The 14,774-nt window shown below is 52.9% G+C and overlaps 3 pseudogenes; all 3 read right to left on the bottom strand.

Moving 5' to 3' along the window:
- Positions 1–299: 299 nt before the first annotated feature.
- Positions 300–417, bottom strand: LOC123570593 (5S ribosomal RNA; annotated as a pseudogene).
- A 4,439-nt stretch (positions 418–4,856) lies between these two features.
- On the bottom strand, positions 4,857–4,975 carry LOC123570586 (5S ribosomal RNA; annotated as a pseudogene).
- Positions 4,976–7,297: 2,322 nt separating this feature from the next.
- Positions 7,298–7,416, bottom strand: LOC123570597 (5S ribosomal RNA; annotated as a pseudogene).
- Between the last annotated feature and the right edge of the window lie 7,358 nt (positions 7,417–14,774).

The raw sequence follows: 14,774 nt of genomic DNA, 5'->3' as shown, positions 1-14,774 counted from the left end.
CCATTCTGGGAGTGGGAAGACACCTCTGACAGCAAATAACATGGGTCTGCAAATTTGCTTGTCAAGTTCTGACCTGCCCCAGCAGTAGCCTGGCTCCTGGAGGGATGGTGTTGAGACAGAAGTGCTGGGATGGTGCTATCCTTTGGCAATGCAGGGGCAGGCTCCCAGGAGGAGGTTCGGGGCTTTGGAAGGGGCCAATGAGGGGGGCTTAAAAGGAAAGCAAAGTTAGGCAGCGGTTGGGAAGCATGAGAAAGATAGGGAGAATGGAGGGAGCAAAGAAACCAAAAAAAAAAACCACAAGCCTAGAGCACCCAGTGTTCCAGGTGGTCTCCCATCCAAGTACTAACCAGGCCCAACCCTGCTTAGATTCTGAGATCACACGAAATCTGACGCATTCAATGTGGTATGGCCATAGACACGAGCAGAGTTGCCTGGCAGCCCCAAGAGCTCAGCCCAGTCACACCTGCCTGGTTCCAGCAGTCACCACCAGACTGGGGTGGTGGGACTAAAATAAGAGACCACTGAACTGCTCACCCACATCCTTCCCCTGGCTCTTGAGCTTCCGAGCTTCCACTGCATTGGGCTCACTCAGAACAGGCTGTGCTCTGAGGTGCCAGGGCCCAGGGCCCACGGTTCTGGGATGTCCTCTTGTCCTAGTCTTGCTGCTGAGGTATTGATTTGGATCCCTTGCCACCCCTCCTGCATGGCACCCTTTCGCCCCACCCACCCAAAGCTGTCAGGACAGGCCAGGCAAACAACAAATTGGAGCCAGACTCCTGGTAGGGCAATGGTGTGGCAAATGCAATGTAATGTTTCTACCTGGTGGTGTCGCAGTGGCAGACTCCCAGGAGGAGGTCCCAGGTTGCGGAGGGGCACAGGTGAGCACAAAAGCAGGAGCAGACTCATGGAGCTGTTGGGAAATATGGCCACAATAGGGGTAAGGGAGGGAGCTGAAAAGCCAAAAAAAAAAAAAAAAAAAAAAAAAAAAAACTACAGAACACTGTATTCTGAGGTACCAACCAGGCCTGACACTGTTAGCTCCAAGATCAGAGGATGTCAGGCACCTTCAGAGTGGCATACCAGACACTGGGAGAGGCATCTGACTGCCCCAAGAGCCAGGCTCTGCTATGCCTGCCTGATTTCAGCCATCATTGCCAAGCTCGTGCCAAGGCACTCAGTTGGGTACCCCAGAGCTTCTCATCTGCAGCTTTCCCCTCGCTCCCATGCTCCCAAACTTCCAGCATATCAGGACCACTCAAAACTTGGTGGGCTCCAACACAGCAGTGCCCAGTGCCCACGATCCCAGGGGCAAATAGCCTGCCCAGCCACATGGAACATTTTTCTCACAACACCCTCACTACCCTCATTTACCACAATGAAGAACTGGCCCTTGGGCAAGAGGGCATGGGGCCCTTCTTTGCCCACTCTGGCACTAGAACCACCAGCCTGATTCTGGGAAAGAAGATCTGACACACTCAGACACACCCCCACCAACCCCATGAGCAAACGCACCCCACACAAGAACACTCACAGGTACATGTGCGGGGCAAAACACTAACCCAGAAAAATACAGCCACAGACAGCTTAAAGGAGTGCAAGTGAGAGGGAGATGTAGAGACAGAAAAGGAGGGAGGGAGAGAAACAGAGATGAGAAAGACATCGAACGGGGACTGTGAGACACAGACAGAGAGATAGAGAGAGAAGGCGGCAAGAAAACCACGAGATGGAGGGGAAAGAAGAGAAAAAGTGAGGGTGAGAGAGCTAGAGACCAAGAGCGATAAAGGTGTGAAGAGGGAGAGACTTTCTCAGCTAAAGGCCCTTATCAGCAGGCTGGGATATGGTGGAGTGTGTTTGGGATGGGCTAGAACAGGCTGGAAAGGTGGGTCATGTGAGAAGACATACAAAACACTGATGGTTAGGTATAATGGCTCATGCCTGTAAGCCCAGCACTTTGGGAGGCCGAGGTGGGAGAATATCTATTAAAAATAAAAAATTAACCAGGCATGGGGATGGGCGCCTTTAGTCCCAGCCACTCAGGAGGTTGAAGAGGGGGAAGGGCAGGAATCCAGGAGGTGGAGCTTGAAATGAGCCGAGAAAGAAAGAGAGAAAGAAAAGAATGGAATAAAGAAAGAAGAGAGAGAGAGAGAGAGAGAGAGAGAGAGAGAGAGAAAGAAAGAAAGAAAGAAAGAAAGAAAGAAAGAAAGAAAGAAAGAAAGAAAGAAAGAAAAAGGAAGGAAGGAAGGAAAGAAAGAAAGAAAGAAAGAAAGAAAGAAAGAAAGAAAGAAAGAAAGAAAGAAAGAAAGAAAGAAAGAAAGAAAGAGAAAGAAAGAAAGAGAATGAAAGAAAGAAAAGAAAAGAACGAAGGAAAGAAAGAAGAAAGAAAGAGAAAGAAAAGAAAGAAAAAAGAAGGAAAGAAGGAAAGAAAGAAAGAAAGAAAGAAGGAAAGAGAAAGAGAGAAAGAAAAAAAGAAAAAAGAAAGAAGAGAGAGAGAGAAGGAAAGAAAAGAAGGTACAAAAGAAAGAAAGACAAGAAAGAAAGCAAAAAAGCCTACAGCACCCGGTATTCCCATATAGTCTCCCATGCAAGTACTAACCATTCCAGACCCTGCTTAGTTTCCGAGATCAGACTAGATCACGTTCAGCGTGGTGTGGCCGTGGATGCCAGCAGAGGCGCCTGGCTGCCCCAAGAGCCTGGCCCAGCCATGCCCGAAGTCTTCCAGCCGGCAACGCTGGCCTGGGGCCACGGGGATCATATCAGGACCCAGAGCCCCTCACCCACGGCCTTCCTCTGGCTCCTGAGCTCCTGAGATTTCACCACGTCGGGTCTGCTCAGAACAGGGAGTGCTCTGAGGCATCAGGGCGTAGGGCCCACGATCCTGGGACCCTGACTGGTCCTCCTCTCTGTCACGGAGTTATTCTTTTGGATCCCTGGCCACTCAGGAGCTCCTGTCAGGCCCCATCGTGTCCCACCCAGCCAGAGCCGTCACGGCTGGCCAAGGTCAAACAGCCACCTAGCCGCACATGGCCTTTTTCTCACAACACCCCCACCACGGTCGCTTGTAAAGATGAAGACGCGCCAGGTGGGCAAGAGGTTGGGGGTTGGGGTATGGCCCTGCTTTGCCCCGGGATGGCACTATAACTGGCAGCCTGATCTCCAGCAGGAGGGGCTGAGAGAAACCCAGACACACCCCACCACCACCAGGAGCAAATCCACAGCCAAACACACAGACACACACGGGAAATCGCAAGCACGTCGCAAACACACACACACACATACACACACGCACACACACAAGTACACACACACACAAACGGCTTTAAGGAGATTAAGGAAGAGATGGATGGAGAGATTGAAACCAAGGGAGGGAGAGATACAGTGATCAAGAGAGACATAGGGGAGGTGGAGAGGGAAAGAGACAGACAGAGAGGCGGAGAAAGAGAGAGGGACAGAGAAAGAGAGAGAGACATAGAGACAGAGGGAAGATGACAGAAGTAGCGCGAGGTGCGGGGACAAACCCAGAAGAGAGAGGTGCAGGGAGGTACAGAGTGAAATCAGTAGAGCCTTGGAGAGGGAACACCCTGCTCCGGTAGGCAGGGTCGTTTTGAGCAGGCCGGGATATGTTGGAAGGGGCTTGGACTGGGCCAGAATAGGGTGGACAGGCAGTCAATGCAAGAGGAGCTACGGAGTGCTGATATGGGTTTTGTCCTGGATTAATTGCTTCCTTTGGAGGTGGGTTTCATAGGTTCCTTCCTTTGTTGGCACCTCCCAGTGCTCTTGGTGCGGTGCGGTGGTCACATTGATTTGCAGATTGCACCCGCCCAATTAGCAGGAGATGTGTCACTGGGTGTGCCCACTGGGACTGAGGCCTGGGTCTCTGGTGTGTCCTCGGGACTGGAGTTTACACGAAGTTGGAGGCAAGGGGAATCTGGGTGCACAGGGACTGCTTCCCAGTGTATGGCGAGGCAATGTCCTTCCCCCAGATAAAGCAGCCCTGTGTTCTGGAGCGGAGGTCCTGGCTAGCGTGTGTGGCAACCACTGCCCCTGCCCTCCCCTTCCCCCAATTAGGAAGGTGGCGAACGATGAGTGGACTGAATCACTTGGGTATTCCGGTAGTGGGAAGGCACCGTGAATGGCAGGGAACCCGCACCTGTATGGGCTCCTGGCGGGTCGGCGGCAAGGTGGAAGCGATGGAATACTGCTGCTCAGTGGTGCTTTGGTGGCAGACCCCCCAGAAGGAGGTTACCGACTGTGGCGGGGGTTTAGGCAGGCAATAAAGTGGGAGCAGAGTAGGGGAGGCTGGGAAGCATGGCGACAGTAGGGGGAAGGGTAGGAGGGGGGAAGCCACAAAAGCCTACAGCATGCGGTGGATCACGCCTGTAATCCTAGCACTTTGGGAGGCCAATGCGGGTGGATCACGAGGTCAGGAGATCCAGACCAGCCTGGCTAACATGGTGAAGCACTGTCTCCACTAATACTACAATACATGAGCCGGGCGTGGTGGAGGACACCTATAGTCCCAGTTGCTCAGGAGGCTGAGGCAGGAGAATGGCATGAACCCTGGATGCAGAGCTTGCAGTGAGCTGAGATCACGCCACTACACGCCAGCCTGGGTGACAGAGCGATACTCCGTTTGGAAGAGAAAGAAAGAAAGAAAGAAAGAAAGAAAGAAAGAAAGAAAGAAAGAAAGAAAGAAAGAAAGAAAGAAAGAAAGAAAGAAAGAAAGAAAGAAAGAAAGAAAGAAAGAAAGAAAGAAAGAAAGAAAGAAAGAAAGAAAGAAAGAAAGAAAGAAAGAACAGAGAGAGAGAAGGGAGGAAAGAAAGGCGGAAAAGAAAGAAAGACAAGAAAGAAAGCAAAAAAGCCTAAAACATCCTATATTTCCAGGTGGTCTCCCATCCCAGTACTAACTAGGACCAATCCTGCTTAGCTACCGAGATCAGATAAGAACGGGCATGTTCAGGGTGGTATGGCTGTACACACTGGCAGAGGCACCTGGCTGCCCCAAGAGCCCAGCCCAGCCATGCCCACCGGCTTCCAGCCTGCACCACCAGCCTGGGGTAGCTGGGATCGAATCGGGACTCCTGAGCCACTCGCCCGCAGCCTTCCCTCTGCTCCCGAGCTTCCACCACGTCAAGCCCGTTCAGAACAGGGAGTGCTCCGAGGCATCAGGGCCCAGGGCCCTGAATCCTGGGACCCCATCCCATCCTCAGCCCTGTCGTGGAGATGTTCTTTAGGATCCCAGGCCGTTCAGGAGCTCCTGCGAGGCCGCCTCTTGCTCCACCCACTCAGAGCCATCAGGGCTGGGCAGGGGTGAACAGCCGGCCCAACCACGTGGCTTTTTTCTCACAATGCCCCCACCACGGTCGCTTGTCCTGACCAAGAACTGGTCGGTGGGCAAGTAGGCGTGGGGGTATAGAAGTTGGTGAATGGCCCTGCTTTTCCCCAGGCTGGCACTAGAGCCGGCAGCCTGATCCCCGGCGAGAGTTGCTGAGAGAAACCCAGTCACACCCCACCACCATCAGGAGAAAACCCACAGCCACACACACAGACCCACCTGGGCGCTCATGCACGGGAACCCACACACACGTGCAAACACGCAGAGACACGCACACACACACATGCATGCACATGCCAACAGCTTGAAGGAGAGCAAGGAAGAGATGGATGGAGAGATTGAAACTGAGGGACAGAGAGAGACATCAGTCGAGAGAGACAGGGGAGGGGGAGAGAGAAAGAGACAGACAGAGAGGCAGAGGAAGAGAGAGGAATGGAGAAAGGGAGACAGACAGAGAGACAGAGGGAAGGCGACAGAAGGAGCGCGAGTTGCAGGGGCAAACCCAGAGGAGAGAAGTGGAGGAAGCTAGAGAGCGAGAATGATAGAGCTTTGGAGAGGGAGCACCCTGCTCCGGTAAGCAGGGCCCTTTTGAGTAGGCTGGGTTAGGGTTGAGGCCATGGTCTGGGCCAGAACAGGGTGACCAGGCCGTCCATGCAAGAGGAGCAATGGAGCGCTGAGATGGGTTTGGTCTTGGGTTAATTGCTTGCTTTAGAGGTGGGTTTCGTAGGCTCCTTCCTGTATTGGCACCTCCCTGTGCTCCTGGTGCAGTGCGTTGGACCCCTAGATTTGCAGAGTGCACCAGACCATTTGGCAGAAGTCATGGCATTGGACGTGCCCACAGTGCCCAAGGCCTGGGTCTCTGGCAAGTTCTCGGGACTGGAGTTTACACGAAGTTGGTGGCAATAGAATCTGGGTGCACAGGGACTGTTTTCCTGGTGAGTGGCAAAGCAATGTTCTTCCCCCGCATAAAGCAGCTCCTGTGTTACGGAGCAGAAATATTGACTGGCGTGTGTGGCACCCGCTGCCCCTGCCTGCCCCTTCCTCCAGTTTGGAAGGTTGCAGCAGCGCCCGATGAGTGCATTGAATCACCTGGGCGTTCTGGGAGCGGCAAGGCAGTGCAAACCATAGGGAACATGCCCCTGCGCATTTATGGTTCCGCCCCCTGCCCTCCCGGCATGGACCTGGGCTCCTGGATTGGCGGCGGCGAGGTGGATGCGGTGGGAGGCTGCTGACCGGTTCTGCTTTTGGGGCGGATCACCAAGAGGACGTCCTCAGCTGCAGAGGGGATATAGGCGGGCAATAAAGTGGGAGCAGAGTCCAGGGAGGTTGGGAAGCATGGCGACAGCAGGGGGAAAGGAGGGAGGGGGGGAAACACAACAGACTACAGCAGGACGAGATCCTGACCAGCCTGGCTAACACGGTGAAACCCCATCTCTGCTAAAGCTACAAAACATGAGCCTGGGGTGGGTGCAAGCGTCTGCAATCCCCGCTGCTCGGAAGGCCGAGGCAGGAGAATGGTGTGAACCTGGGAGACGGAGCTTGCAATGAGCCGAGATCATGCCACTGCACTCTGGCCTGGGTGGTAGAGCGAGACTCCGTCTGGAAGAAAAGGAAAGGAAGGAAGGAAGGAAGGAAGGAAGGAAGGAAGGAAGGAAGGAAGGAAGGAAGGAAGGAAGGAAGGAAGGAAGGAAGGAAGGAGGGGAGAAAGAAGAAAGAAAGAAAAAGAAAGAAAGAAGGAAAGAGAGAGGGAGGGAAGGAAGGAAGAAAGGAGGGAGAAGAAAGAAAGAGAGAAAAGAAGGAAGGAAAGAAAGAAATAGAGAGAAAGAAGAAAGAAAGAAAAAGAAAGAAAAGGAAAAAAGAAAGAAGGAAAGAAAGAAAGAGAGGAAGAAAGGAAAGAAAGAAAGAAAAGAGAGAAGGAAATAAAGGAAGGTAGAAAAGAAAGAAAGACAAGAAAGAAAGCAAAAAAGCCCACAGCACCCAGTATTCCCAGGCAGTCTCCCATCCAAGTACTAACCAGGCCCGAACCTGCATATCTTCCGAGACCAGATGAGATCTTGCTGGTTCAGGGTGGTATGGCCTTAGACACTGGCAAAGGCACCTGGCTGCCACAAGAGCCCTGCCCAGCCATGCCCACCGGCATCCAGGCAGCACAGCCAGCCCAGGGCCTCCGGGCATGTATCGGGACCCCAGAGCCACTCCACAGCCTTCCCCTGGATCCCGAGCTGCCGAGCTTCCACCACGTCCGGCCCACTCTGAACAAGGAGTGCTCTGAGGCATCAGGGCCCAGGGCCAATGATCCTGGGATCCCGTCCGGTCCTCTGCCCTGTTGCAGACGTATTCTTTTGGATCCTTGGCAGCTCAGGAGCTCCTGCAAGGCCCCCTCTTGTCCCACCCAACCAGACCTATCAGGGCTGGCCAAGGGTGAACAGGGGGCCCAGCGGTGTGTGGCCTTTTTCTCACAACACCCGTGCCTGTGCCTCTGGCTCTGGCCCCCTGCCCTCCCAGGCTGGAGTCGGGCTCCTGGTGGGGCGGCGAATAGCTGGAAGTGGTGGAATGCTGCTGCCCAGTGGTGCTTTGCCCCCTCTTGTCCCACCCAACCAGACCTATCAGGGCTGGCCAAGGGTGAACAGGGGGCCCAGCGGTGTGTGGCCTTTTTCTCACAACACCCGTGCCTGTGCCTCTGGCTCTGGCCCCCTGCCCTCCCAGGCTGGAGTCGGGCTCCTGGTGGGGCGGCGAATAGCTGGAAGTGGTGGAATGCTGCTGCCCAGTGGTGCTTTGCTGGCACACCCCCAGAAGGTGTTCCATGGGTGCATTCCATGGATAAAGGGAGAGCAGAGTCAGAGGAATTTGGGAAGCATGGTGATAGTACGAGGAAGGGAGTGAGGGGGAAAGCCAAAATAGCCTGCAGCAGGCCGTGACTGGTGGATCACGCCTGTAATCCCAGCGCTTTGGGAGGCCAAGGCGTGTGGATCACGAGGTCAGGAGATCCAGACAAGCCTGACTTACACAGTGAAACCCCGTCTCTACTAAAGGTACAAAACATGAGCCGGGCATGGTGGCAGGTGCCTGTAGTCCCAGCTGCTCGAGAGACTGAGGTAGGAGAATGGCTTGAACCCAGCAGGTGGAGCTTGCAGCGAGCTGAGATCGTGCCACTGCTCTCCAGCCTGGGTGACAGAGTGGGAGTCCATTTGGAAGAGAAAAGAAAGAAGAAAGAAAGAAAGAAAGAAAGAAAGAAAGAAAGAAAGAAAGAAAGAAAGAAAGAAAGAAAGAAAGAAAGAAAGAAAGAAAGAAAGAAAGAAAGAAAGAAAGAAAGAAAGAAAGAGAGAGAGAAAGAGAGAGAGAGAGAAAGGAAGGAATGAAGGAATTATAGAAGGAAGGAAGGACGAAATAAAGAAAGAGAGAAAGAAAGCAAAGAAAGAAAGAAGGATAGAAAGAAAGAAAGAAGAGAAGAAACAAGAAAGAAACAAAGAAAGAAAGAAAGAAAAGAAAGAAAGGAAAGGAGAAAGAAAGAAAGAAAAGAAAGAAAGGAAAGGAGAAAGAAAGAAAGAAAAGAAAGAAGGAAAGAAAGAAGAAAGAAAGATAAAAGAGAGAAAGAAAAGAAAGAAAGATAGAAAGAAGAGAGAGAGAAACAGAAGGGAAGAAAGGAAGTTAGAAAAGAAAGACATTAAAGAGAAAAAAAACCTATAGTGCCCGGTTTTTCCAGGCGGTCTCCCATCCAAGTACTAAATGGGCCTAACCTTGCTAAGCTTCCGAGATCAGGTGCCTTCAGGGTGGTATGGCCGTACACACCCGCAGAGGCCCTTGGCTGCCCCAAGAACCCTTCCCAGTCATGTTGGCCGGCTTCCAGCCAGCACTGCCAGCCCGGGGACTCCGGGTTCAGATTGGAACCCCCAAGCTGCTCGCACGTGGAAATCCCCCGGCTCCTGAGCTGCTGAGCCTTCACCACGTCAGGCGGGGAGTGCTCAGAGGAGTCAGAGCCCAGGGCCGACGATCCTGAAACACCGTCCAGTACTCTGCCCTGTCACAGAGGTGTTCTTTTGGATCTCTTGCTACTCTGGAGCTCCTGAGAGGCCCCCTCATGCCCCACCCACCCAGAGCTGTCACGGCTGGCCAAGGGCGAACAGCTAGCACAGCCGAGTGTGGCTTTTTTCTTACAACGTCCCCATCACGGTCGCTTGTCATGACCAAGAGCTGGCAGTGGAGCAAGATGGCGTGGGGCGTTGGAAGTTGGGGGATGGCCCTGTTTGCCCCCGGGCTGGCACTAGAGCTGACAGCCTGATCAGTGGCAAGAGGGGCTGAGAGAAACCCAGTCACACCCCACCACCACCAGGAGCAAATCCACAGCCCCACACACAGACATGCCTGGGTGCACATGCGTTGGAACCCACGCACGGGCACGTGCACACACACAGACACACACACATAAATGCACTCACACAAAAGCAGCTTGAAGGAGAGCAAGGAAGAGATGGATGGAGAGATTGAAACCAATGGTGGGAGAGACACATCCATCGAGAGAAACAAGTGAATTGGAGAGGGAAAGAGACAGACTGAGATTCAGAGAAAGAGAGAGGGAGAGAGAAAGAGAGAGAGACAGGGAGACAGAAGGAAGGCAACAGAAATTGCGGGAGGTGCAGGGGAAACCCAGAAGGTCAAGGGGGAGGGAGATAGGGAGCAAGAGAGATAGAGCCATGGAGAGGGAGCATCCTGGTCCAGTAGTCAGGGACATTTTGAGCAGGTCGGGATAGGGTGGAGGGGGCATGGGCTGGGCCAGAATAGGGTGACCAGGCCGTTCATGTAAGAGGAGCAATGGAGTGCTGAGACTGGTTTTTTCTTGGGCTAATTGCTTGATTTGGAGGTGGGTTTCATAGGCTCCTTCTTTTGTTGGCACCTCCCTGTGCTCCTGGTGCGGTATGTTGGGTCCTAGATTTGCAGAGTGCACCCATCCATTTGGTGGGAGCCATGGCACCGGGTGTGCCCACGGTGCCCAAGGCCTGGGTCTCTGGCATGTCCTCAGGACTGGAGTTTACACAAAGTTGGTGGCAATGGAATCCGGGTGTACGGGGACTGTTTTCCCAATGGCTGGCAAAGCAATGTCCTTCCCCCTGATAAAGTGGTCCCTGAATTCTGGAGCGGAGGTCTTGCCTGGCATGTGTGGAACCCGCTGCCCCTGCCCACCCATTCCCCCAGTTTGGAAGGTTGCGGCGGCACCTGATGAGTGCATTGAATCCCCTGGGTGTTCTGAGAGTGCGAAGGCAGCACGAATGGCAGGGAACTTGTGCCTGCACCTTTATGGAGTGGCCTCCTGACCTACCGGGATGGACCCGGGATCCTGGCATGGTGGTGATGAGGTGGAAGTTGTGGGAGGTTTCTGCCCAGTTGTGTTTTGGTGGCGGACCCCCAAGAGGATGTCTGCAGCTGTGGTGCTGTTGTAGGTGGGCAATAAAGTGGGAACAGAGTACTGGGAAGTTTGGAAGCATAGCAAGAGTAGTGGAAAGGGAGGGATGGTTGAAGCCACAAAAGACTACAGCAGGTCCGGCTCCATGGATCATGGGTGTAACCACAGCACGTTGGGATTCCGAGGAGGGTGCATCACAAGGTCAGGAGATCCAGACCAGCCTGGCTAACACCGAGAATCTCCGTCTCTACTTAAACTACAAAACATGAGCCCAGCGTGGGGGTGGGCGAATGTAGTCCCTGCTGCTTGGGAGGCTGAGAGAGGAGAATCATGTGAACCTTGGAGATGGAGCTTGAAGTGAGCTGAGATTGCGCCACTGCTCTCCATCCTGGGTGATAGAGCGAGACTCTGTCTGGCAGAGAGAGAAAGAAAGAAAAAAAAAGAGAGAAAGAAGGAAGGAAAGAAGGAAGGAAGGAAGGAAGGAAGGAAGGAAGGAAGGAAGGAAGGAAGGAGGAAGGAAGGAAGGAAGAAGGAAGGGAGGAAGGAAGGAAGGAGAAGGAAGGAAGGAAGAAAGAAAGAAAGAAAGAGAGAGAGAGCGAAAGAGAGAGAGAAAGAAAGTAGAAAGAAAGAGAGAAAGAAAAGAAAGAAAGAAAGAAAAAAGAGAGAAAGAAAGAAAAAAGAAATTAACAAAGAAAGAAAGAAAGAAAGAGAAAGAAAGGAAGAAAGAAAGAAAGAAGAAAAAGAGTAAAGGAAGGAAAGAAAGAAGAAAGAAAAAAAGAAGGAAGGAAAGAGAGAAAGAAAAGAAAGAGAGAAAAGAAAGAAGAAATAAGGAAAGAGAGAAAGAAAAGAAAGAAGGAAAGAAAGAATAAAGAAAGAGAGAAAGAAAAAAGAAAAGAAAGAAATGGAAAGAATGAAAGAAAGACAGAAAGAGAAAAAAAGAAAGAAAAAAGTAAAAAGGAAAGATAGAAGAAAGAAAGAGAGAAAAAAAGAAAGAAGGAAAGAAAGAAAGGAAAAAAGAAAGAAGAGAGAGAGAAGGGAAGAAAGGAAGGTAGAAAAGAAAGAAAGACAAGGAAGAAAGCCAAAAACCTACAGCACCCAGTATTCCCAGTCAGTCTCCCACGCAAGTACTAACCAGGTCGGACCGTGTTTTGTTTCCAAGAACAGATGAGATAGGGCGCGTTCAGGGTTATATGGACGTAGACACCAGCAGAGGCACCTGGCTGTCCAAAGAGCCCAACCCAGCCATGCCCGACGGCTTCCCACTGGCAACGCCATCCCAGGCCCAGTGGGCTCTTATCGGGACTCGCGAGGCCCTCGCCCACAGCCTTCCACCAGTTCCTGAGCTCCGGAGTTTCCACCACCTCGGGCCCTCTCATACCAGGGAATACTCTGAGGCATCAGGGCCCAGGGCCCACAATCCTGGGACACAGTCCGGTCCTCCACCCTGTTGCAGAGGTATATTTTTGGATCCCTGGTGGCTCAGGAGCTCCTGCAAGGCCCCCTCTTGCCCCACCCAGCCAGAGCCTTCAGGGCTGGCCAAGGGCGAACTGGTGGCCCACCGGCGCATGGCCTTTTTCTCACAATGCCAACCCCAGCGCCTGCACCTTTGGGGTCTGGCCCGCTGCCCTCCCAGGCTGGAGCCGGGCTCCTGGCAGGTCGACGGATAGGCATAAGAGGAGGAATGCTGCCGCCCAGTGGTGCGTCAGTGGCGCAACCCAGAAGGAAGTCCCCAGATGCAGCAGGGATGTAGGGGCACAATAAAGGGGGAGCAGAGTCAGGGGTGATTGGGAAGAATGGTGATAGTAGGGGGAAGGGAGTGAGGGGGGGAAGCCACAAAAGCCTACTACAGGCCGGGCGGGGTGGATCATGAATGTAATCCCAGCACTTTGGGAGGCCAAGGCATGTGGATCACGAGGTCAGAAGATCCAGACCAACCTGGCTTACACGGTGAAACCTCGTCTCTACTAAAACAACAAAACAGGAGCAGGGAGTGGTGACGGGTGCCTGTAGTCCCAGCTGCTCGGGAGGCTAAGGCAGGAGAATGGCATGAACCCAGGAGACGGAGCTTGCAGTGAGCTGAGATCACGCCAGTGCCCTCCAGCCTGGGTGACAGAGTGGGATTCTGATTGGAAGAAAAAGAAGGAAGGAAGGAAGGAAGGAAGGAAGGAAGGAAGGAAGGAAGGAAGGAAGGAAGGAAGGAAGGAGGGAGGGAGGGAGGGAGGGAGGGAGGGAGGGAGGGAGGGAGGGAGGGAGGGAAGGAAGGAAGGAAGGAAGGAAGGAAGGAAGGAAGGAAGGAGAAAGAAGAAAGAAAGAAAGAAAGAGAGAGAGAAAGAAGGAAAGAATGGAAGGAAGGAAAGACAAATGAAAGAGAGAGAAAGAAAGAAAAGAAAGAAAAAAGGAAAGAAAGAAGACAGAGAAACAAAAAAGAAGGAAGGTTAGAAAGAAAGAAGGAAGGAAGGAAGGAAAGAAAGAAGAAAGAAAGAAACAAAGAAACAAAGAAAATGAAAGAAACAAAGAAATACAGAAAGGAAGGGAGAGAGAAAGAAAGAAAGGAAGAAGAAAGAAAGAAAAAAGAGAGAAAGAAAGAAAGAAGAAAAAGAAAGAAAGAAGAGAAAGAGAGACAGAACGGAAGAAAGGAAGGTAGAAAAGAAAGAAAGACATGAAAGAAAGAGAAAAAGCCTACAGCGCCCAGTATTTCCAGGTGGTCTCCCATCCAAGTACTAAACAGGTCTGACCCTGCTAAGCTTCCGATATCAGAAGAGATCAGGCGTGTTCAGCGTGTTATGGCCATAGATGCCGGCAGAGGCGCCTGGTTGCCCCAAGAGCCCTGACAAGCCATGCCGGCTGGCTTCCAGCTGGCATTGCCAGTCCGGTGCCACAGGGCTCGTATCAGGACCCCCGAGCCGCTCGCCTGCGGTCTTCCCCCGGCTGCTGACCTCCCAATCTTCCACCACGTCTGGCCGGCTCAGAACAGGGAGTGCTCCAAGGCATCAGGGCAAAGGGCCCACGATCCTGGGACCCCATCCGGTCCTCCACCCTGTCGTGTAGGAATTCCTTTGGATCCCTGGCCGCTCAGGAGCTCCTGTGAGGCCCCCTCTTGCCCCACCCAGCCAGAGCCGTCACGGCTGGCCAAGGGCGAACAGCCAGATGAACTGGACGTGGCCTTTTTCTCACAACGCCCCCACAATGGTCGCTTGTTTCAAACAAGACCCACCCAGTGGGCAATAGGGCCTGGGAGGTTGGGGTTGGGGGATGGCCCTGCTCTGTCCCAGGCTGGCACTAGAGCTGGGAGCCAGATCTCCGGTGAGAGATGCTGAGAGAAACCAAGACACACCCCAAAACCACCAGAAGCAAATCCACAGCCTAACACAGACACATCCAGGCCCTCATGTGTGGAAAACAACACATGCGCGTGCACACACACACACATACATACACACACACACGTGCACGCACACACAAACTGCTTGAAGGAGAGTAGGGAAGAGATGGATGGAGAGATTGAAATCGAGGAAGGGAGAGAGACAGCAATCGAGAGAGACAGGGTAGGTGGAGAGGGAAAGAGACAGACAGAGAGGCAGAGAAAGAGAGAGGGACAGAGAAAGAGAGAGGGACAGAAGGAAGACGATAGAAGTAGCGCAAGGTGCAGAGGGAAACCCAGAAGAGAGAGGGGGAGGGAGATAGAGATTCAGAGCAATAGAAAATTGGAGAGGGAGCGCAATGCTCTGATAGGCACGGCCCTTTGAGCAGGCCTGGATAGGGTACAGGGGGCTTGAGCTGGCCCAGAACAGGGTGGTCAGGCCGTCCATGCGAGGGCAGCAATGGAGCGCTGAGACGGGTCTTGTCTTGGATTAATTGCTTGCTTTGCAGGTGGGATTCATGGGCTCCTTCCTTTGTTGGCACCTTCCTGTGCTCTTGGTGTAGTGCGGTGGGCCCCTTGATTTGTAGAGTGTGCCCGGCAGTTGGCGGGGGCCGTGGCACCAGGCGTGCCCATGGGGCTCGAGGCCTGGGTCTCTGGTGTGTTCCACAGGACTAGAGTTTACA

Source organism: Macaca fascicularis, chromosome 1 (genome assembly GCF_037993035.2).
Source record: "Macaca fascicularis isolate 582-1 chromosome 1, T2T-MFA8v1.1".
Lineage (NCBI taxonomy): Eukaryota > Metazoa > Chordata > Mammalia > Primates > Cercopithecidae > Macaca > Macaca fascicularis.
Note: the sequence above shows the minus strand (reverse complement) of the source record. Positions and strands in the feature narration are given on the sequence as shown.